We start from the raw sequence: 24,868 nt of genomic DNA on the forward strand, positions 1-24,868 counted from the left end.
CATTTCGTTTGTCAATTACAAAACCAGTACCTGTCAACGAAAACAAGACGTACATCAAGATTGGAGCTGGTCTTCTTTTTCTTTCTTTCTTTAGCTAGCATATTGATGGTCTCGTACTGTTGCGGCTGCTCAAAAGGTGTCTTCGATACGTCAATTATAGACACCCAGCTGATCAGGGGGGTTATTCTGTAAGTGTCCACCTAATGGACATGTCCGTTTCGTCTGCTACTGAAGTGCTGATTGGCTGGGGGCGCCTGTCTCCTTCTGATGCGTACCCCAGGCCAGCCAATCAGAACTCAAGCAGCAGGCGAAATACACATGTCTACTAGGTAGACCCCTGCAGAATACTACCCACCCCCTCCCCCCAAATGGCAACGTTGTAAGTCATGAAATAAGTATAAAATAAGGACAATGCCCCTACCAATGATGCTATATAACGACGAAATATTTATCCGCTCCTATTGCAGAACGAGACAACGTCGTGATAAAGGGTGCCGCGACCATCGCGTAAGCGTTGCTTTTGAAATTGGCGCCTCAGCCACGCTCGCGCGACGTGAGAGGTGTTGACCCAGGATCTGCGAAACGGCAAAACAGGTGCGGGGACTTCCTCGTCCTGAAACGCCGGAGACGAGACGCGTGGCTGATTTGACGCCTTCGATTGTGTCGTGTCTTCGCGAGCGGGTTAAAAGGAGCCATCTATCGCCGCGTTGCTTTTGTTTCTCGGGCTTGACGAAACGCGGTGTATGTACTACTGCGCGCCTATAGTAATAAAAATATCGTTTCTGTGCAGCCGGGTTTCGTAAATTTGGGACTAGGGTTGCCCAAACTGTAAACTATTTGCCGTTTTCATGGGGCGTACGAAATGACGTCGGGATAATGTTTTGGAAAACGCGCAGACCTCCGCGCATGTTGGTGACATGCGCGTGGCATTCTGCAGAGAAAGCCGCTCTAAGGCCAAGAGGCGAGAAGTAAACAAACGCGTATCTTCCTTTCTCTTTTCGTTCTTTTTTTCGTTTTTCTTTCGCCTCTGATTTTCCTACGATATGTTCCAGACATTTCGGAAGAGCGCGGTCTTGTCAACAGGTGCTTTTGTACGTTGTTAATGTTCAGATGATTCCGTTACCTGTCTATGACTTTCTTTACAGTGAACAAATTTTGCGTTGCTGCAATTTGCGAATTCTTTTTGTTCTAATTAGCGACGCAATTGGTTTATTTAGCCAACGATACCACTTAAAGAAAACAATGCAAAAACAAACCAATCTTTCAGGCTCCCCATAGTCATTGAAGTCACGGAAAGCGCAGATGACTTCAGGCGCCTTCTTTTTTTTTTTTTTTTTTTTTTTTTTTTTTTTTTTTTTGCTAGAGCGGATGGTTGTCTGTTCGGCCATCATTTGAGGCCTTTCTTACGTCTTTCTTTCACTCTTTCTCTAACATAATCGAAATGCTAGAATACATACTGCCCGCCTTCAGCTACATTTGTTCCAATTATCGTCATGATTATCATCGTTTTTTATGTCCAGCAGGGCGAAAGCGTCCCAGCCACCTTAAATTACCCTCATCTTGCGCCATCTCGTACCGTCGCATGCGTTTAATTTTTCAGATTTCATCGCACCACTTATGTATGTCTCTACCGTCCTCGACTATGTTTCCCTTTCCTCGGCAACACCCATTCTGTTTTTATTCCAACAAACCGCGTATTATCTGTCCTACGCATTACATGGTCTGCCCATGTCCATTTCTTCATTTTAATGACAACCACCCCGGTTTACTGTCAAATTCCACATAGCTGTCTTCCTAATCCTTGATACTTTACTAACTGGCTTCGATGTCTGGTCGTTGCTCCGATAACCAACTACATATGTTAAACGACAGTAAAAAAGCGATGCCACATCCGTGATGCGTGTCGCTTGTCCACGCCGTGCAAATAGAGAAAATGACGCCGTCACATCCCACCTGCTGTTCAGTTGTCGAGAGCTGTCTTGCCTGTCAAAGTGTTCGACGGTTCAGAGGGGGGGATATTAGAGAAAGAAACAGTGCAGTAACACATCGCACGTGATTCTGCGTAGCACGCTCATTCAAAAACACTTCTGCACTTAAGGATAGAAGGAAGGAATAAAGAGACCGTTATGCGTTTTTGTTCTACGTCGTCCTTTTCGCCGTTGACGCTATAAAGCGTTACGCGTAGTTTTCTCTGTGGCACAACGGCCGATTTTTCTTGACGTTCTTGCCTTTCTTCTCATATTTCTCACCTTTTTCAACATTCTTTCACGCGACGTTGCAGATGTTACAAACCGTTCCAGAGCGAAAACGCAAACGCTTCCTACGTAAAATGACATTTGGATATAATTTACCCACGTGTCCTCGTTCTGATCAGTTCGGCAGGATTAATCGTAAATGTCTCATTCCCCTAACCTACGGCCTCTCATCCCGCTTATTTAAATGCGATAGCATTTATACAGATCACAGAATGCACCTTCGGCTATGTAAGGAAGGGATACGCTCGGCGGAGCAACTATCCGGGTGAGAGCGACGGAACGGGGATGGAGGAGGAGCGGAGCGACGTAACGTAGAGAGGCACGTGACAAAAGGAGTGACGCCAGTTTCATGCGCGGGCTCGCAATTAACGGACCCGCTGTTCTGCATACGGAGGTGGCTATAACCTGTAACAAAGCGATAGCTGTGGTTCGCATAGATATATTATTCGTGCGCAGTGAGTTCTGAGCGATAGCTGAAGGGTACGTTGTACAGCGACGGCTGTGGTCTCTGTGTATATAACGAAAGCGAAATAATGAGCGAAGAGCAGTCGTTGTGCAGTTGTGTTTCCGTTGGCCGTAGACGACATTGTAGACTGGTAGACTCGATATTTGCTTCTCACCTTACTATACCAACCTCATCATCAGCCTGGTTAAGCCCACTGCAGGGCAAAGGCCTCTCCCACACTTCTCCAACTACCCCGGTCCATCTACCTCCACCTACCTGTCCCTTAACGTAGGGTAACAGACCGTAGTTTGTGTACCGGTCCACGTTCCGGCCTTTCTGCTTCATTTCCTCTCTCTCTCTCTCTCGTATAGACGGTAGTGGGTGCGCAACATCGGTAGGTCATGACGTTCTAATATGGCATAGATGACCGTGAAACAGGAGAAGCCGTGTGGATGGCGATAGATAATTATCGACTGATAAGATCCAATCATTACTGTCACTCATTTGAAGCACGGGAACTTTTGACGTCCTTTATTTTCCTTTCTTTAGTTTTATGAACGTGCAATTCCACGTTCAAGATGTGATAAATTTTAATATATGATAAGCGTCTAGGTAAGATGGTAAATTAAGGGAAGCGTCATGCACCGATTCACATGGTTTGTCAATTATCTCTTGAAAAAAAAAAAAATTCATGAATTCAAACTTTGTCACTCACACGATCGTCGTATTGGTGAGCGTGTATGTTGGACCCTATACACCTTCAAAATTTTGTGACAGGTTTCTGCAAATTCAGTGGCACTTCAATGACGCTACATTTTGCTGTTTCAGTCCAACGAAGGATCGCGGTTAGCGTAACCGGTATACCCTGAGTGGTTATAGCATCCTGCTCCTGAGTATGCGCAAGGCAGCGGATGTCATTCACTTGCTGTTCGGACGAAACCTAAGGGACACGTGTGCCCTGAAAAAAAAAAAAATGACTGGTATCATAAGTTAAGCGAAGCCCCTTTGTAAGAAAGATGCTAAATTTTCTTTGTTTTTTTTTAATTGTGCACTCACGTGGAGCGAGGGGAGAGGGCGGGAAACTACACGCTCATTCGTATTTCATCTGACTAAGTTTTTCTCGATTAAACTCATCGCTGCGGCGGCAGCATTTATATGAGGGTATACAGGCCAAAAAAAAAAAAGAAGTTCCTGTACCATATGCTTCGGGTCCACATTAAAGGATCCCAGATGGTCCGTATGCTTAATCCGGCGCCCATTCACAATACGCGTATAAACCAATTGTTCTGCGTCGGGGCCGTTAAAATATCAAATTTTAATTCTTGCTCTCGCGAACACAAAACCGGGTATGAACCAGTATGAACCAACTTTATGAACCAACTAGCCCTCATCAAGATCTTACTAATACAAAGCCGTCGGCGCTTTTTTTTTTTTTTTTGCGCATGCGCGTCCCAAGTCGCACCGCGTGCAGTAACATTTAGCCAAGTCCTTCGCGTTAGTGTGGACAGCACTCGTTTAAACGACATACTTGCACCGCAGTGAATCGCAATGGCGCCTGCTCGCCATTCAATGCCGATCGCCAGATAAGGAAGGGTACCGTATAATGAGGTCGTTTCATTGTCACGCGGATACAGAATTCCCGCTCAAAGAACGGCCCGCCCGAGCAAATAGAGCCGGTTTGCGACACTTCTGGCTCAAGGGCGCGCGTGCCGCGCATGCTAATTTAAGAGAGCGAGAGTATGGCGCCCACGTCAATCCAAGCCGACTTATCGATTAACGAATGCGGATTCGAACGCCGGATATTGAAGCGCGAAGCTCACTTATGTTTTGGAAAGCATATTTGGCGCCAGCGAAGAAGGACAGAAGGGAGACGACAACACCAATGCGTTAATTCGTCTCCCTTCTGTCCTTGTTCGCTGGCGCTAAATATGATTTCCAAGTCAGTTTACCAACGCGCCCAACAAATGACAATGCTCAGTTACGTGTTTTGGCAGGAGCTCTCTTTATAGCTTTTACCCGCCGTCGTTGCTCATTGGGTGTTGGGCTGCTATAGGCACGAGGTCGCGGGATCGAATCCCGGCTGCTGCGGCGGCCGCGTTTCGACGGAGGCGAAATGCAAAAAACGACCGTGTACTTAGATTTGGGTGCACGTTAAAGAACCCCAGGTGGTCCCAATTTCCGGAGTCCTTAACTGCAGCGTTGGTACGCCAGTGTTATGTCACGGATTTCGAGCTATTTTCGCGCATTTAGGTCGCTTTCTTTTTTGGAGCAGGAAAAGTTCTGTAAACTTGCTTAGTCCGTGGTTCCTTTAGAATTTGGTGGTTAATTCATTAGTGAATTCACTCACTCAGCCAAATTTCCTCATATGCAGCATTGAGTGTTGTCCATTTAGGTGTCATTCTCTTCACCCTCCTTCCGTGTACTAGTCTACCATGGAAATATGTTCAAAAGAAACAATACTACTTCTACTACTGCTACTACTACTACAGAAGGTCATTATAAATTAGACGAACGCAGCGCATTGCGGGAACCGGTGTATTTCATTTGTTAATTTGTTCGTTCATTATGATTGAGTGAATTAATGTTTAATTCACTCAATGACTCATTCACTCAGTCAAATATCTTTATTTATTAAAAGCCGTCACACGGGGCGAACGTTAGATTGAAGAACATGTACGAACGGGTATATTTCATCCATTCGTTCATATTGAGTGAGCGAATGTATAACAAATTCACTCAATCAAATACCCATTTATCGAAAGCCACTGTACATAGTACGGACGCAGGACTCAAACGAGTGTACGAACTGATAGATTTCATTCGTTCATTCATTTTGAAACGTGCCAAATACTGAATTGACTCACTCAGTCAAATGTCCTCATTTATCGAGAGCCGTTACACATGCTACGAAGGCCGCGTTCACAGCTAGTCGTGTGGTAACGCGCTGGATTTGATTCGTTGGCTTGCTCGTTCGTTCCGATCGTGCATTGGCGAATCAATGAATTCATTCACTCCGTCCAGTATCATCATTTATCGAAAGTCATTACACGCAGGACGAACGCAGGATTCGAAAACGTGTTCGAAACCGGTAGGTTTCGTCCGCTTATTCTGAGCGGAGCGAATCAACGAATTCATCCACTCAATCAGAAAATCCCGATACGCGACGAACACTTCACTACAAGAGCATGCATGCGAGGGCCGCCAGGCTAAAATTGCGCGCGTTAGGCGCACCCCCTGGACACGCGATAAAAAAAAATAAGTTAGCATTATGGGGTTTTACATGCCAATACCACCTTCTGATTATGAGGCACGCCGTAGTGGAGGACTCCGGAAATGTCGACCACCTGGGGTTCTTTTAACGTGCCGCTAAATCCAAGTAACACGGGTGTTTTCGCATTTCGCCTACATCGAAATGCGGCCGCCGTGGCCGGGATTCGATACCGCGACCTCGTGCTCAGCAGCCCGACACCATAGCCACTGAGCAACCACGGCGGGTTGGACACGAGATAGAAGACGTCGCGACGCCGTGCGGTGAGAACAGCTACCGTAGGTTGCTCGTTATCAACGTTACTATAGAACCGGCGTTGCGGTCTTTATCGCCGCTTGGCGGCGGCCATTAGCAGCCTCTTGAGAGGGTCGCCGTCGCGCCTGCCTCGTTGGAAAAAAGGCGGACTGCGGGGGTGGCTCTTTCCAAAGACGTCGCGGTCTCCTCGTGTTTGCGAGGTACGTTTGTGTGTGCGCCGTCTAGACGTCCTTATACGTGGGCTGGTCGTCGCCCGGCGAAGCGGTGCTATGTGTCTCGCGTGTGTTTTCGAACCCCCGAGAGTTCAACGACCTCCGCGCTTCGTTCCCCCGCCTTCGTAAAGCCGGCCGCATAGGAGACGAGCTTGTGTGTCACTGGCGCCACGTGCTTCAAATCTCGCGATCTGCGCAGGGACTTGTCTCGCTCGTTTCATCATAATCATCATCATCATCATCATGCTATTTTTATGTCCACTGCAGGAAGAAGGCCCCTCCCTGCGATGTCCAACTGCCCCTGTCCTGTGCCAACTTGTCTCGTTTGTTAGTGGTAAAAGCCGAGCTCTCGGACTACAAAGAAAATAAAAACAGTTTACGAAAAAGGGAAAAGTGCCCACCCCCTCCCTCTTAGCGATTCGCGTTTCTTCGGCTTTGTTTGGTTATTCTTTCACGAGGGTAAGCCAGCAAGCTGCCCGTCAAGGCGGAATAGTCAGCAGACTTCAGCGAAGCTTCTCCGCGGCTCAGAACTCGTCTTAACTGCGACGGTAGCAGGCCTGCTTGCTTCCTTGCATCTTATGCCAGAGGGGTACTGACTTCCGGCAAACTTATTCGGACAAGTTGACGAAGTTGAGAGAGAAAGAGAGAGAAATGAGATACGAAAAACAGGGAGGTTAACCGGACGATAGATATCCAGTTTGCTACCCTGCTCTATAGAAGGGGTAATGGGAGACAGAAAGAAAGAAAAATGCACACACATAAAAAGAAAGGTAGATTAAAGAAAAAAAAAAAACTCATCAACCACGGAGTTGGTTGTTGCTGAGATCGGCGCCCCAGGTTGACGTATATATCATATGGCACAAGTAATAGTCGAGTCTGCTGCGCCTAGAGGTGATTATAAGTAATCGTTAATAAAGCACGTTTATATTCCACAATCATTGCAATCTACCGGTGATAACATGTGGGGCAGAAAAATGCAGCTTAATAAAGAAGCTCGAGAACGAGCTAAGGACCGCGCAAAGAGCGATGGAACCAAGAATGTTAGGCGTAACGTTAGGAGACGTACAGGAAGAGAGCGATCTGAATCGGTGAGAAAACGGGGGCAGGGGATATTCTAGTTGACATTGAGAGAAAAGGTAGAGCTGGGCTGGCCACGTAATGCGTAGGACAGCTAACCGGTGGACCATTAGAGTTGCACAACGGATGCCTAGGGAAGGGAGGCGCAGTCGAGGACGGCGGAAAACCAGGTGGGATGATGAAATTAGGTAATGTGCAGATGCAAAACTGGAATCGGCTAGCGCGAGACAGGGATAATTGGAGATCGCAGGGAGAGAGACCTTCGTCCTGCAGTGGGCAGAAAAGAAATAGGTTGCTGCTGCTGATATTCCGCAAAAGGTTCGCGATCAGGAAGAAAAAAAAAGAAAAGCGTGGCACCCTTCCCCATTTTTCTTGCGCGCTCGGAATTTTTACGAATATTGAAGTTAGCAGTGTGGCGCCATGCGCTAACTCATAGTAACGGATTAAGAAACGCGCAATGGCTGTCAGGCGATCGTTTCTTTCTTTTTTTTTGTTTTGTTAATCGGTTTTAGAAACTCCCCAAATAAACGCTATGACGGGCGCCATTGTAGAGAACTCTGGGTTAGTTTTGACCACCTGCGAGTACTATATGTCCGTGGAAGTATTACCAAACGTGGTAGGGACGGTGGTAGTAGAAATAAAAAGAAAAAGCAGGTTGTCACAAAAGCTGTTCTTTAGATAGCGCTGATAAGCTCGTGCCCGTGCGCCTCGCCCGACAATTCTTACGTCCTTCCCGTAAGCCGCGCGCGAAATGTCACGTTTGGCCCGCAGCGCGTAGTATACACTTGGAAGCGCGCCCATTGACACTCCGTTATCTGAAGACGTAACAGCTTCCTTTCGGGGTCTACGGTATATCTTTCTATGCTGAAGGGCGCCGCATTTCTCAAGCCGCATATCTCTTGCGCGATGTCATCATTGCGAAACTCGTATGCGACCCTCACCGAGTTCGAGACGCGGGACGGGCGCCGGTCCGGTGGGACAATGTTTCCCTGGTCGTGACCGCGAACGATGACACTTATCTAGCAACGTGGCGTCTATAGCGCCGTTATATACACTCTCTCGTGCCAGTCGCTGCGCCGCAGCCGTATTTGTGCAGCTCGTACGCCCGCTGGAAGTTCTTCACGAAGCCTAATCGAACTCCCTACATGGACACCAGGGGGCAAAGCAGTAATAGCCGCATAACTTTAACGACACGCACACGCGAGAAAGTTGACAAGCCGAACGGTGCGCCTTGCTAACGCTTGGCCTCTTCTTGATGATACATATATATATATATATATATATATATATATATATATATATATATATGCGGTTACTAATTTCTTTCAGTACGAACCGACTGGCCGAAAACGAGTAGCGCTAAACCGCGGTAGATGAACTTGGCGTATACATATACTGCTTAAGAAAGTGTCAGAGAGCAGCAGTATGAATTTGAGAGCGAACTCGGGGTCGCCGATACTCTGGTTGAGGTTGAGATGGAAAAGTTGACTTTGGCTGTTCATGCAACGGCTCGGATAAATGTAACCGGTAGTTGGCGATGATGACGACGACGACGATGATGATGGTAGCGATAATGTTTTGCTCCCGATGATAGTGGTTTGTTATTGCCGTTAGTGGGTACCTTCGGCTTATATATTCGCGACATTTTGGCGTCAGAAAAAGAGAAAAAAAGAAACAACCCAACGAATAGTCTATTTGGGGAGGCAGCCGAAGTTAGTCACAGTAACGTGTTGTGCGGGCTGCTGAGGACGTGTGGGCCACTAGGGTAGAGGAATGAGGCGGACAAATACACAAGTGACATTTATTCGCGCTTTGCAAAGCTTCTATGTGCTTAATTTATGATACGGCTAGTGGGGGTCCCACGGCCTAATTTTAATTGACATTCATCTGTCTTGCTGCCCGAGTCTCTCCGCGCCTTTTTCTGGGCCCTACGTGACGAATGCGGGGTGCCATAGCCAAGCAAACGTGCAATTTCTGCAAAAAGAAAAAAAATTACGTACTTGTAGGCCTGATGATGAGCGTAGGCGTGCGATGAATTGTATGCCTACTATGGCAGAGTGACGCTCTCTCAAGGGCAACCCACTCCCGCTCGGATCGACAAAAGCACTGCCGAGCTATATGCATCTCTGAACGCCGAGCGGGAGGCTAAACTTAGCTCTGGGGCCGTATAACGTAACACTATCACAATATGCTTTTTATTCAAATCTTGTGACGTCAAACTTTCGGACGCACCGACGCGAGCATCGGGCTGTAACCCGCAGCGTTGTACGTCGAGCACCCATGGCCAGTGGAGTCCTGGAATGAGGACACCACCCACTCGACCTCAAGAGCAACGACCTAGATGGTCCAAATAAATGTTCTCTCTCTCTCTCTCTCTCTCTCTTGCAGAGACCAATCAAACGCTGTCCTTGTTTGTAGGATTTGACTTTCGTTTGCGTTCAAGCGAATAGCATTGCCTACATTGAGCGGTTTTTTTCGTATCTAACAGGCTAACGAAAGGCGAGGAGCATGCTGAAGTAGAAAGGGTTCCGGTGGAACCGAGACAGCGCGGTGAAAGTAGCTAACTGGGGGTGAGGAGGATGGTGCCGGGGTCCGGGATTGGTCTGCTTCCCCTTCGCTTAGCTTCCCCTTCGTTCAGCATACACAGTTGCGGTGTCTAAATGGTGTAAAACATGGCGAATGGAACTAAACGTACAAAAATTTAAGATTATGCGTGTTGCCCGAAACATTAGCAGTCCCCCTATTCATCTTTTGAACGACGTTCCACTAAAATCCGTCACATATCTTATGTATACTCACATATCTTACATATATCATGTAACCTAAATTGGACAGTGCATACAGAAAACATTAACAATGCTAACCTTATGCTAGGATACTTACTTCGCAACTTTGCCACTGTTCCCCCTTCAGTTAAACTAACACTTTCGAAAACATTAATTCGACCAAAGCTTGAATACGCTGCCTCTGTCTGGGATCCTATGCATGTAAAATCAATAACTGCCCTAGAACTTGTACAGAATAACTCGACTCGTTTCATTCTAACTACAATCGCACTGCTAGCATAACCATGAAAGCCAGCCTTTCGATCCCTTCCGTCTCTAGCCACGCGTCGAAAACTTAGCCGCTTGAATTGATTTCACAACATATACTACCATACCGTTCTCCACAACAAATTTATTCTGTCACCGCAATATATGTCCCATCGCATTGGTCATCGCCTTAAGGTAAATATTCTATTTTGTAAAACAAAAACTTTTCCGAGTCTTTTATTCCGCGTACAGCAACCGAGTGGAACCACCTTCCTGCTGACATTGCATCAATCATTGATAACCAACGTTTTCGCGAGGCACTAACCACCATTGTTTAAGTTCATGCCTGTTCGAAACAGTTATTGTGACTCACGGCACCTTGTTGTTCTCTTTATGATTGTATTTTGCCCACTACCCGCTGTAATGCCATTGGCCTTGAGGGTAAATAAATAAATTAGTAAAGAAAAAAAGAATACCCATAAACCTGAGCTGACGCTCTTGAAAATCTGTGACGTCACCGCGAGTGGTGCGGGAACTTCACGGTGGTGTCGCCACCTGTCTCTCCTATTTGTGGGTGTTTCTTTCACGCCAAGTGCGTCCTCTCGCGGTAAGCTTGGAATTCTTTGGTATTCTGGGAAGATAACGTGCTACTGCAGATCGAATATTTTTTTTTTCTCTTTGGTGTCCAATTTAACGCGTCTCGCCCTTCTTCTTACGGCACAGCTCTGTCGCTCTCGGATTCTCTGCCGATTCGCAGGGTTTTACAGTAGAGAGCAAAAAAAGTTTAAAGACCACGGTATTAGCAGAGGGAATTAATATTTTTCTAGCACAGCCGTCGAACGTGAAATCGTCTTAATACTACATGACGCTGGTAAAAACGGGCGCACGTAGGCAGTATAATTTGATTTCTGCCTTTATGCCTAGGACGCAATTTTTTTTTGGCGGCACCTCTGGTCTCTGCACTTTTGCTCGCGACTGTATGCATAGAGTGGGAACAAAGCGGGCGTGGAGCAAAGCGAACAGCTGGCTTACTTTGTCGGAGTGCGGGAATTGCATATGTGCCTCGACCCCACGCACACACGCCCACGTGCCTTCCACCACCGTTCTAATTTTTTTTTCTTTGTCGCAGGCTGCCGTAAAGTGATTGTGGTGAACAGTGCCTTGCGCTTTGGATCGTGAAAGGGAGGAAACTAATTAAAGCTGAAAGCTGGAGAGGCTAGCTGTAACAATGCGCCTTGCAGCTTCTCCAAACGTTTGAGAGATAAAACAAAACGTGAGAAAAACGAAGTGAAAGAAAAAAAGAAGAAAGAGACGAAAGCTATGAAAAATAACGATTACAGGAAATGTGGGAAATGATAGAAATAACTGGAATAGGACTGTGCAAGCGCGCGCGCGCACGCACGCACGCACACACACACGCACACACACACACACACACACACACACACACACACACACACACACACACACACACACACACACACACACACACACACACACACACACACACACACACACACACACACACACACACACACACACACACACTCAACACTCAACACTCACTCAACACTCACTCTCTCTCTCAAAGTGTTCTCAGAGCAAAGACAAGAAATCTAACTGGATGAGCTCTGTAGGGCCGAGTTAAAAGAACCGATAAATGATTTTTTTTATTGCACCTATAGCGTTATTGCTTTAGTGCAATGGAAAGCTTAATGTCCCGGATGTTCAATCCACCAGTGCGGTTACGCGAAAAACGGCGTGATACACTTTTTTATTAGAATTTTTTTATCGTGCTTGTGTAGCAATATGCTGGAAACACTAATGATCGAGTGAACGTAATAGCGATTACATACACCGGAATGAGAGAGAAGCCGACAAGTGGGGTCCCAGCTACAGGAAGCTTTTTTTTTTTTCTTTATCAAGGCGATCATCATGTCAGCTCTGCTTTCAGAGCTGTTCAACTGTGCGATAACCATATACGTGTTTTTCCTATATCCCGCGGAACCGTCTCTTATGATCCGGTCATATCGAAGCCAAGCCATGCATTGCTCGCGGTGTTTTTCCGACCATTGCTCAATGCTTCCAACAGTGCTGGCACCCCTTTCCGGCAAAACGAATTGGCAAAGTTGTGGAGCTAACTGGTTCTGAGTATATATATATATATATATATATATATATATATATATATATATATATATCATAAACGAGAGGAAAGGGTAGCACGTGTGGGTGTATTGACCCCCCCCCCCCCCCGCCCCAGTTGCCTTCACCCAAAAAAAGATATCACGTACTCGTGACGCCTGCGGCAGAAATGATGTTCCAAATCCACCGCCAAGGTCTGTGAGTGGTGGCGCTGGCTAACACTCCCACGGTTAGTTATAGTAGTAACACATAAATGCCCCGGAAAAGTGGATGGGAGAATGACGCTGCGGTAGCTCAATTAGTAGAGCATGGCACGCGTAATGCGAAGACGTGGGATCGTTCCCCACCTGTGCAAGTTGTGTTTTCATCCACTTTCATTCCCAATAATTTATCATTTGTTTAATTCAGTTAGTCAGTACAAGTAATTTCCCCTGTGACGGTACTGACTAACTGAATTTACAAATTCTAGCAGTGGATCCGCCTTGCGAAGTCCACTGCTAGAATTTGTAAATCACAATATGGGTCATAAGATAATTAGCAAAAATTAATGAGTGAAATCATGTTAAATAGTCGATTTTGCATTTCCATTTTTTGTGCAAGTAGTGTGCGCCGCTTCGTGTAGACCGGCTCATAGACTAGAATTGAGCTATCTGCCACAGGCAACCTCTAAAACATTTTGAAAGTGTTCGCTGAAACAGCCTGTATATAGGTTTGGGCAAGTTAGTAGTTTTCCATGACGGCAGACCTTTGCGCACTAACTGGGGGACGGTGACAAGATAACGAGACAGACGCAAACTTTCAGTCAATCAAAAAGGTCGCGCTTGTGTCTGTTTCGTCCGTTGTCACCGTCACCCGGTTTGCCCTGCCGTCATGGGATATCCCCATGACAGGACAGGCAAGGGCTGCAGTCCCCTCGACCCTGCTGGACATCGATGTTTCTTCGAGGTGGTCGATGCCTCCCTCGATATACCCGGCAGTGGCTGCGGCGGGGGGGGGGGGGGGGGGAGAGAGGGTGGTTGCAGGGAGGCCTTGTCGTTCCCTGTCGGTGACGACAGCGCACCTGGCGGAGAGGGGCCGCAAGTTTGGCTCGCTGCATTGGGTGTGCGCGGCCGGGGCAGTTTTTGAGGTCACAAACGCAGCGATGCCGCAGTTCTCTTCTCATTGTTTTTTTTTAAATGTCTGTTTTCTTCTATTCTGTCCATTTCTTAAACCCGTCCCACGCCGATCGATGTTCAGGTGTCAGCCGTTGACTAAGGCAGTTACGTCGCGGGCAGCCCAGCGATCCACCCCCCCCCCCCCCCCCCCAGCCCCTTTCGTTTCTCCTAACAACCGCAAACAAAAGAAACTGCGACTTTGCATCGAGTCGCCCCCTCTGTTTCCTTACGCGTTTCCTTGCAACTAAAGAAACGCGCTTGTGCCTCAACGGAGCGCGCGTCATCGGAGCAACCTTTTCTAAACACCTGCGTAGTGTGTGCGCAAAGCGAACGTTCCGCCTTGTCTTGCGGCGCGCTCTGTGAAAGCCAGCCTCGACGCGTATACCTGGCTCTTTCTGCAACATGCGTTGACACCAAAATAGCAGCAACAACAGCAGCAACAGCTGCTGCTTTGTGCCCTTATATCTCCGGGTGGCTGCGTTCGCGACAGAACACTACACGCAGGGCTGAAAAATGTCGTAGGCACCGTTGCATGACCTGGAAGAATGTGGCTCCATTGTTGCGCGCGATACACAGCGGGGCGCTGTTAGGCACTTGAGAACTCATGTTCCCTCTCGGCGCAGCTATTCAGGAGGAGGCCGTGGGCGAGAGTGGTTCGTGCTGCGCTAAAGGTCACGTGAGACCTTGGAGCCGCGCGCATTGTTTGCGACATTGACCTTGTTTGCTCTTGCCTTTTGTAGGTATGCTTCGCGCATGGCGAGAAAAAAAAAGAGAAAAGGAAATAAAAAATGCCCGGAAACAATCTCAGCGCGATTGTCGAAGTCAATCGACTGCAGCATCCCGACTATACTTGCTGAGATATATGCATGCTTGGGTATACACGTGTTGGTTATTGCTCTCGGTTAGTTGCGCTACGGGGGGCGTGCGGATGCGTTGAGGTTGTTACACTGCCTCCAGAAGTGGTCCGCGTTACAAGCCGCATTAGAACCCTCGCGAGGACAGGTACATGGGGCACTAGTGTTAAGAAGGAGCCGCCCATTAAGTCACCGCCTTCGATTACTCTGCCCGGTTCTGATTACACTTTCTCCTGGACCGTGGTGCAGTTTAGTCTGCTGACAGCGCGCGCAAAGTGAGGGAGGAGTGAGAGAACTCTCATACAATGTGTATGCGTAGCAGTTTTCGTGGAGGGTGGACCCAGAAGCTCCAGATTCAAATTACAGTGAAGCTGTATACCGTCCAAAGAAATTTTCGTGTCGTTGTAAGCAAAAAACTCCCCATACGTGGGCCGATTCCGAAGACAGTGCAATGCTGGGCCGACCCGCGGCGGAGGCGAGGCAGACGTCAAGCACTCCCCATACGTGGGCCCATCCCGAAGATAGTGCAATGCCGGGCCTACCCGCGGCGGAGGTGCAGTTCGCCATTAAGGGGTCCACATACACAGCTTCGCTGGTCATCCTTTTTCACAGACTGGAAGGGCACTGAGTTTTTTACACTCGTTTAAGGGGAAGTGTCAGAATACAGGTATATGCAGGAACAGCTAAAGTCCTGTGGGTATAGTGTGGGAGCCCAAACACGACAGTAAGACCAGAGTCCTCTGGTACGCTATCCCCCCCCCCGCCCCCCAGCACACAAAACACTGAATAAATCTCAATCCACCACTTGGTGACTTCTTCAGACGTGAACTTTCCCAAAGCCCGTGCTATACAACCACATTTACCCCGATGCATACTCCCCACTCTGCAAAGCGTGCGAGGCCCGGCGCTGACGTGGATCACATTATCTGGGCATGCCCCGAAAGCCTCACCCATCAAGACCCACCGCACTAACACTACACGCGTCATAACTACGGCCGAGCAGTGAGAGACTTTGCTGCTCAGCTTGGACCGAGGAGGGCAGCTCTGGGACGGTCCGGATGGCCGAAGACACCGCCAGAAAGCAAGGACTGGCCGCCGTCCGAGGAAGGGGGGCGGGCGGAACTGGGGGTTAGCCTCCATGATTAGCTCGGAGCATTCTTAAAGTATATATGACGCAGGCCTGTGGACCTCAGGTACTGGACCAGCGCCGATGTAGGTTTCAGCTCGGAGTTACGTTCAGGGGCACTGACCTGGTATACCTTCCGTTCTGACAGGGGACAACTGCCCAGTCCGTGAAGCTCGTTGCGCATCACTTGCCTCTCCGCGCTTAAGCGTGAGCGCGACAGGGAGAATGTTTCTGAAGGTCTCGTGACAGTTCGCAGGCGGCGCTGTCGGCCGTCTCTATTACACGTGTGCGGTCTAGCTGACGGATTTACGGCATGTCTCTGACGGTCAAGCCAACGTGTTTTTTTTTTTTTTTCACGCTCAAGCAAGTGAACACGTCCCCGCATGCAATGCCTCGATCACGTTGTAGTAAAACTGGCCCCCCATCGATTGAGGCGTGGACCCTCCGGCGACGGCTTTATAGTCTTTTTGCTAACGGCGAAGGGTGAAACGAAGGCAACTTCGCCGCAGTGTCTGATGGCGCAAATCTTGCGGGACGGTGGGCTATATCTATCTTTGTAATACATGGGTGGGAGCCGAATGTGGCGGGCGAGTGGTGATGAGGTGTTTCAAAATGCTGCGCTATTTACTCCTCCCCCCCCCCCCCCCCCCCTTTCGTCACCTCATTCTGGGAGAGATAACGCGGGTTTCCGTAACAGCGTAGCTCTTATCGCACTCGCGAGTCTCTCAAAGGATACTTCGCCGTTTGTACGCACGCCCGTTACCGCCACCTTTTGTATTTTTCTGGCGCATCCTATGGAAGCGCGACCTCTTCATGCGGTGTCCTCTGCTCCTTCGAGGCCTTTGCAATCCGCGCGGCGGTACAGCCTGAATCAGAATCATTTGTCGTCCTCGGCTACGTTTCCCCTCCCCTGGCACTCGTTCTGTTTGTGTAATGGACCATCGGTTATCGGATCTATGCATCACATGACCTGCTGAAGTTCAGTTTATCGTAATGTAAGCCAGAATTGCAGCTCTACGACCATTTCTTTTTCTCCAGTTCACACGCTTGCTGTCTCATAATCCTACCGCTGTCATTCGCTGTTGCAGCGCTTTTTGCTTCGGTGCAACTGACCTGATGATGACAATGCCGACGACGATGATGCTTCTTTATGACAATGATGATTATGCTGACGGTGATGCTTCTCAGGATTATTCGTTGCCTCCGAGCCCCCCGTAGGTTAATGGAGACTAGGGAGGTTTAGATTTCGCGTCGGCAAACGGCTTTGCGTATTATACCCAAGGAGACCTTTGCTCACACAAAGCACCACACCTACCTTGCGTTCTTTTTACTCCTCTTGCTTTTTTTGGCCGTAGACCTTCTTGCATTCCCTTACAAGTTCCCTTACACGAGGAGGCGCAAACGGCTTACGTATACGCAAGCGACCGGAAAGGCAAGCTTGTTACGTATTCTGGCCTAATTGAAGCTGTCTACAATACTGGCAGAATGCGGTGACGTGGTGTAAGTCTTCGCTTCGGCGATGTCGGTGAGCTGCCGCTCATACATGTCTCGGCAGTGTTTGTTCTACGCACTCCAACCCCGTATCCCGTTTTTCGTCGCTTTGCGTCCACGCCGTTTGTATAACAGGTCGATTCCATCGGATGTGTGAATGCTACAGCCTTCGCATGCATAGAGTTGTACCTTTCGCGTGGTGAGATGTGTTCGCTCGACGACAGATGCGAGGGCTGAAGAAGGAGCACGAAAGCCACTACACCCTGCCCTCCCACGCCCCCCTCTCGTCGTTGAGGAGGGGGGGCACGGAGTTGCAAAATTCCCGCCCACGACGTCTCCCACTGCTGCTGCGCTTTTGCCCAGTTCTGCTGCAGACCCTCCCCCCCTCCCTCACCCCCCCTCTCGGAGTTAGATAAATGTCATTGGCCTCGGAAGGCCTTGTACCCGCCGCCGGCAACGGCCTAGCTGTCCGCATGCGTGGACAGCACAAGTTCACGTTACAGCCTCGAGGGCTCGTACAGTCCAACGGCAAGAGTCTGCTCTCTAGCGGGACCGTTGATTGACTACCGTCTTTGAGAGTCTAAACCTGTCATGCTCGCGCTTTCGAAAATAATTCAAACCCAAGAACGTTGAAATCTGCGAGCCCTATAAGGGCGAGATTGCGTAAAGAGAGCCAGTCGTAATTATATACATATATATATATATATATATATATATATATATATATATATATATATATATGTATAAACACGTCTAACTCGGTCGGGCTCGATCATGAACGAGAACACCTCTTTACGACAGTCCGTAGCGAAAATCTGCGGAGATGCGGAGCAGTCTATGAGACCTCTGTATGCAGTCTGTAGACGGTCGCAGTCTGCTTTACCCACATACACACACACAATATATATATATATATATATATATATATATATATATATATATATATATATATATATATATATATATATATATATATATATATATACACAGCTGCAACTACGTTGCGTGCATCTCAAAGAAATAGTCGTTCTTGATAAACGTTGTCGTGTTCGCTGTGCAAGAGAACCAGAGCTGCTGTTCGGAACGAAGTGAGTTCAGGAACCCGAGGAATCGTTGGAAGTTTTGCTAATCTTCTGTTCTTCTGCCATTCACACACACGCCTCTATCTCCTAGCTCGTATTACATTCCACACCCCCACAGTATATGGTAGACGTGTGACGCAACAACGAACAGCGTAGAAATCGCCGTATCGCAGCCGTTCTCATTTTTTGTGCTCGCGATGCAGTGAAGTGCTCTATAGCGTTGGGGAGCGTGGACGCGCGGTTACGTTTCTGCGCGTATCCCAAACCTGAAGCTCCCATCGGTGTCTTTCTTTCCTTTCCACTTTGCCTGTAGCTACTCGTTTTTCTTTTATTGATCTTTTTTTTTCACCTTCTCTCTGCTGCGCTACACGTAATGCATGTTGAAACAATATCGAACTCCGTAGGTAGGCGGATCCGTTGTGCGTCAAGTAGTATCAATGTTTATTATTTTTTTTCGCCTCACTCTTTTATCCTGGCAGTTGCTGGCGTTCCAAACCATATATAATGCATACACTACTGTAGAGTTCAGGAGGCGCGCAAGGTCAACTGCGGCGCATGCGCACTGTACGTCCATTCGCCCGTGACGAGGTGGAGGAGACAGTGAACGTTTATATATGTATATATATCCCGGAACACACGGATGCTCGCTTGGCGGGGTTCCCTTTGAAAAACACTGTAAACGTATGCGCTGCAACCTGTCCCCGCCCGCGACAAGATCGGCACGTGCTTGCTTCTAAAGCGGAAGCAACAAACTTTCGCTGTCGTTTCACTACAGTGCTCTGTCTAGAGTCCAGCTGGAGTCTGGAAACCTGTCGTTGGATTCCAGAAGGGCGGATCGGGCTGTGTTCGAAGAAAAAAAGAGGAGGTGCTCCGAGCGTATATATAGCTCTGCATGCTGGCGTATTGCCGCTTATAGACGGTACAATTCGTTGGAAGGCCCGTATACGCGTGTCGTCCGGATTCTCCCGCGGGACGTTGGAGCGGGTCATGGCCGTGGCTACGATCTCCGAGGAATTCGCGACCGCCTCTTCTCGGGAAGTGCCACCGGAGAAGGATAACTTCGGTGAGAACAGCGCGCATGCGCCATAATGCGCGCCCCGTCGCGTTACGTGTCCCGCGGCGGCAGGCCGCATATATGTCTCCCTCCTCAGAAGCCGCCGCGGTCGACGTGCTCTGGTTCGTGCGATCGTCCATCCGTCTTCTCGTATGTCTCGACGCCGCTCTGGCATCTGTCCCGCTTATTCGCCTTGTGTGCCTTTTCTTCTTTTGTTGTTCTTGTTGTTGTTGTTTTTTTGTACACGTTATGCGGCGTACTGTATATGAGATCGGCGTGGGAGCGCCTCGCATGGCACGGGGGTGTAAATTCGTCGGGCTAGTGTTGCGTGGCTGTACGAGCCGCCGGTTCCCGCTCGATTTCGTCGGTATTCCGAGAAGCCTCTGTGCGCGTTGGTCATCCTCTCTCGCAGCGTCAGTTGTACGAGGAACACCGCGCGTGGCTTATTGCGTCACATCTACGGGAGGAACACTTCGTGACATACTCGGCGAGCTATATCAGCTAGCTTCGCTGTCTGGTTCATGCGCCCGTGACTAGAGAAGAAGAAACGAAAATTGCGCATATCGAATGCACATGCTGAAATCTATGCGGAACGAAGCTATTCGTGCACGAAGCGGGTAATCAAACTGCTATAAATTTGCCCATTTCAATCCTGCGTCCTCGGCATGAAGGAAACTGGCGACAGTTTCGCGTATAATGATAAGGTGACGTCTTCCCTGGTTGATCTAACCTCGGGAGTCCCCCAGGGCAGCGTCCTAGGCCTTTTACTTTTCTTACTTTGTATTAATGATCTGCCTACTAACATTTCGTCAAGCTTAAGACCATTCGCTGATGGTTGTATCGTTTACAGAAATATAACTTTTCCCGATGATCACGTTATCCTGCAAAACGACATTAACCTAATAAGTATGTGGTGTAGTAAATGACAAATGGTTTTAAATTCGGGCAAATGCAAACTCATTCCTTCTAGTCGTGAAAAAAAAAGCTGTTTTTTTTCTACTTTATTAACAACTCTGCCATATCTCGTGTTCAGTCATACAAGTACTGTACGAATTCAGCTCACTCGGAATATTTCATGGTCCACCCAGATTACTGCTATCTGTGCTAAAGCGTCCCAAACGCTTGGCTACCCTCGTCGTAATCGGAGTATATCGCCATCTAACATTCTCAAGTTAGCGTACGTAACGTTAATTCGCCCACAGTTGGAATTCGCGTCATCGATCTGGTCCCTCCACCAAGATTACTTAACCACTAACTTAGAACTCGTATAAAACCGGGCTGCCCGGTTCATTTCTGGAAATTATGATCGCAAGTCTAGCGTTACGAAAATGAAACTCGAAAACTCATTGCACCCTCTTCAAATTCGCCGTACTGCTTCCCTTTTGTGTTTGTTTCACGGATACATTAAGCTCACCAGGCCACCTATCCTACCCTTGAAAACCCCATTGCGCATGTCTCGACGGCTCCATAATCCCGTTAGCATCAAGCGTGTCTCCGATAAAACGCAAGCGTTTAACTCATCAGCGTTGTCGCATGCCATTTCACTTTATCTTCCCGACGATATCGTCTCCATTACAGATTGCCAAGCATTCCATGAACGTCTGCACGAACATCTTACGCCTAAATAACGTTCTAACTGTTCAGTACTTGTCGAATATCCAATTTACTTGTTTCCGAAGTGTTCTGTCGCGCCTCTTTTTTTCCTTGCCGAGTTTCATTTTTTATGTTAAGCCTTGTATAACTGGTTTTAATCTATTTGTATTCTCGCTTGACCATGAGCATTGTGATTATAGTGAGTATTTTGTCGTACACGGTTTAGTGCATTTTCTTATTTTTCGCGTGTTATGCTGCCTTGTTTTTTTCACTGTCGCTTTGCTTTTTTACCGCACATATGTATCATATCTTTTTTTCTGTATTTGTCACGAGATGTTATAATTACCATGTTAATGCCCTCCTTACACTATGCTCCGACAAGGAGCCTGTAAGGTACCGTAAATAAATAAATAAATAAATAGCTTCGGTGCAATGTTGTGTGCAGTGGGCCTTGCACTGACCCGTGCAGACACTCTTCTTGCACTACTCCGTCTTGCACTACTTGCACTACTACTACTACTACTACTACTACTACTACTACTACTACTACTACTACTTGCACAGTCTTGCACTACTCCGTGCAACACGGAGTAAAACATTCGCAGACGAGCGCGAGCAATCTCCGAAGTCGAAAACTTTAACCACGTGCCTTTTAGTCCGAGTCTTATTCATTTGCTGAGGTGGCGCTCCCTGGAGGTGGAGAAACGGAGAGACACAATCTCTCTCTTTGACTTGCGTCTTTATTGTCCAGCCTTTCGCCACTTGCCGCAGGCGCCGTTTATGTATCTCTTTCGTCTCGCGGAACTGGTTTGTCGATAAGCAGGATGAGCACATAGGGTCAGCCAATCATGTTTAGCGAGCGCCCAAGTGAGCAGGTACTCTGGTGTCCAGGGGCACTTTTCTTTTTTCTTTTTTTGCTGTAGCGTCGGCGGAGAGGCTGAGAGGTAGGATTTGTCGGTCCGGAGTTGGAACGCGAAACCACTGGCAGGATGGTTTGAGAGAAGCCTCTCAATGGTTTCCCGAAGAACTAAAGAGGGAAAAAAATTCAATTTTTTCCTCCCTCTTTCGATGTTCTCGTCGGACATTCTGGCAGTGACGATGAGGTCTCTGCTTTGATTATCGCGCGACGCGGCCGCATTTAGATTGAGGCACAGAGCGCTTGCGTACTGAACAACTGGATGGTCATTGTTTCGAATCCCAGTGGGTCAAAATTGGATGGATGGATGGATGGATGGATGGATGGATGGATGGATGAATGAATGAATGAATGAATGAATGAATGAATGAATGAATGAATGAATGAATGAATGAATGAATGAATGGATGGATGGATGGATGGATGGATGGATGGATGGATGGATGGATGGAGACAGACAGACATAGAGACAGACATAGATGGATACATAGACGGATAATTGATACATAGAAGGATAGACGGATACATATATGGATAGATGGATACATAGATACATAGATAGGTACATAGATACATAGATACTTTATTTTTGAGCCCGGAATGCGTCTGTGGAGCTGGAAGCCTAGTGCAAGTCCAGCCCTCCGCTTTTTAGCTTTTATTGGACAGAGTTACAGGGGTACCAGGAGGAAAGCCACGCTTTCTGGACGATCGTGTCCTGTGCTTATTCGGAGTATTAATGGCGGGCTTATTTGCGACGGTCGGCGCCCGTGGTGGGCATAGTTTTCGCATGCGAACACCGCGACAAGACTGACAGCGAGGAGGCTTCACCTATTACTCGAGCAACTAGACCTGCGGCAGGTTTGTTTTCCCAGACGCTCTTCGGTGTCGACGCCCTCTCACCGCCGGGAGAAGTTTACGACGCGGTTTCGCTCATCTGCTGAGTTTGACGGGGCAGCAGATACCTGTCCAGTACGGTGAGAAAAGACCGCTGACTCGTCGCCTGCTATCGCTTCGCGATCTGCACACACCGGCCACGGCGTTATGAGGAGTAAGATAGCAGCTCTTTTGCTGGAATGTCTTCCCACACTTTGCTTTTCTGCGTGTCTCTTCACCGAGACCAGACGATGATGATGATGATGATGATGATGATGATGATGATGATGATGTCTAAAATAGGCTCGTGTCCACGTTGGGGGATTGGCCAAGACTTGGGCGTCTGAACTTTTACATAGCTTTTCAAGAAACTACAAGTAATGCAGACGTATTCTTCTGTTTCTTTCTTTTCCTTTTAGGGAGTCTTGCGGCGCGCTCTCTCAAAGAACGCGTTCTTGCACGGCAGATTCGTATCGAACCGGAGTCAAGCGGACCGTGTCGCACGGTTCTAGTGGCGTACTTTTCTGTGTATACACAACGAGGGGCTTTAACATCCGAAGGCAACGCATGGGGCTTTCAGAGGGCTCTCCGGATAACAGAAATACATCTCTGAAGCTATGCTTTTGCTCGCTGCATGCGCCGGAAGCAGTTCGGGAGCAGAAAACACCTAACGGACGCCGTGTTCGCCGTGACGTCATTGGTTTTGACGGCGCGTACTGGGGTCTGTAGTTAACTCTTTATCAATCAGTAATTATTAAGTTGCATTCTAATGGCACAAGAGAGTCAATCTTAAACAAGCTCCAAAACCACCCGAACGCGAGAAATCCACTTTCAAATACGTTACGCCACACTTTCCTACCGGCGCATGAGATTTGCCCGTCACCTTATCCTAAGTAAACAACCTATGTTTTTTTAACGGACAAATGAATGGCAGTTTTTAAAGAATTTCTCGACAGTCTAAAGTGATTTACTCTGTCTATTTAGCGTTTATTTAATTTGGCATCGAAGAAAATCTTCCCGTACAGCCACCGCAGTGACTCGGCTGCTCGTACATATGTATAGCGCATGGGCTAAAGAAAGAAAAAAAAAGGGGGCAAAAGAAAATGACGGCACAAGAGATCTCACGGCAAATGTGATTTATACGCTGCGGAGGCATTTAACGCATCACCGTGTAGGTCTCAGAAGCCACTTGGCTGAAACGTTAAATTTGAAGCTATGTATCACCGGGCTTATATATTGATAATTGAGCTGACCACGACATCTTGGTTTCGCTCCCGGCCGCTTCACTATGGGGGCGGCATGCAATAAATAAATAAATAAATAAATAAATAAATAAATAAATAAATAAATAAATAAACCGCTCGCGTATCGTGCATTGGGCACGCGTTAAAGAACACCGCGGTGGTGGAAAGTAATTTATAGTCCCCCCCCCCCCCTGGTATGTTACGGCGTGCCTCATAATCATAACCCTGTTTTCGGCACGCGAAACTCCGCAATCGAACTAAATGAAGCCCTTTTCACAACTCTCGCGTCCCGTAAACTTTTGTGGCCGGCTGCGCATTACTCATTGCACACCACCGAACGTGCACACAGACGTTTATTTGACAAGCTTAATCTCGAACGTCCCGACACGAGCTGTGTCGCCTTCCGAGATAACGACCGTCGCGAAGGTGTTAGGAAAAGGAAGTGAAAGGGGCGCCGCAGGTCTGTTTTTGTTTGCGCCACCCGGGATTGCGCTATCTCGCTTCTGGCGACTTCTCGAGTCTCAAGAGGGCGCGCCCGAAGCGCTAATGAGTTCTTCGCGTCTTATTTCGTCCACTGGCGCTTTTGCCCACCTCTCGCGCTGATGTAAGTGAAGTGGTGTACACTCGAGGATATCGCCTTCGAGTGTGTCCGTGTTTGGTTTTCCCGTCTGCAGAACCTCGTGCCCGCATGACGGCAGCGGACGTACGCGTGTAGTGTATAGGCGTAGTGCTTGCGGCAGAAGATTTCCTGCTCAACAAATACACTTAGTGTGGGTTCAGAGAGGTTCGGTT

General features: G+C 48.0%; 1 protein-coding gene and 1 long non-coding RNA gene across 2 annotated transcripts in view; one reads left to right on the top strand and one right to left on the bottom strand.

Moving 5' to 3' along the window:
• LOC129383908 (uncharacterized) overlaps positions 1-24,868 on the bottom strand; it is a 207,750-nt gene that overhangs the window by 122,839 nt on the left and 60,043 nt on the right. The gene's annotated exons all lie outside the window — the stretch shown is intronic.
• LOC126527749 (sodium-dependent proline transporter-like) overlaps positions 1-24,868 on the top strand; it is a 95,085-nt gene that overhangs the window by 601 nt on the left and 69,616 nt on the right. The window lies entirely within an intron of this gene.

Source organism: Dermacentor andersoni, chromosome 9 (assembly GCF_023375885.2).
Source record: "Dermacentor andersoni chromosome 9, qqDerAnde1_hic_scaffold, whole genome shotgun sequence".
Classification (NCBI taxonomy): Eukaryota; Metazoa; Arthropoda; class Arachnida; order Ixodida; family Ixodidae; genus Dermacentor; species Dermacentor andersoni.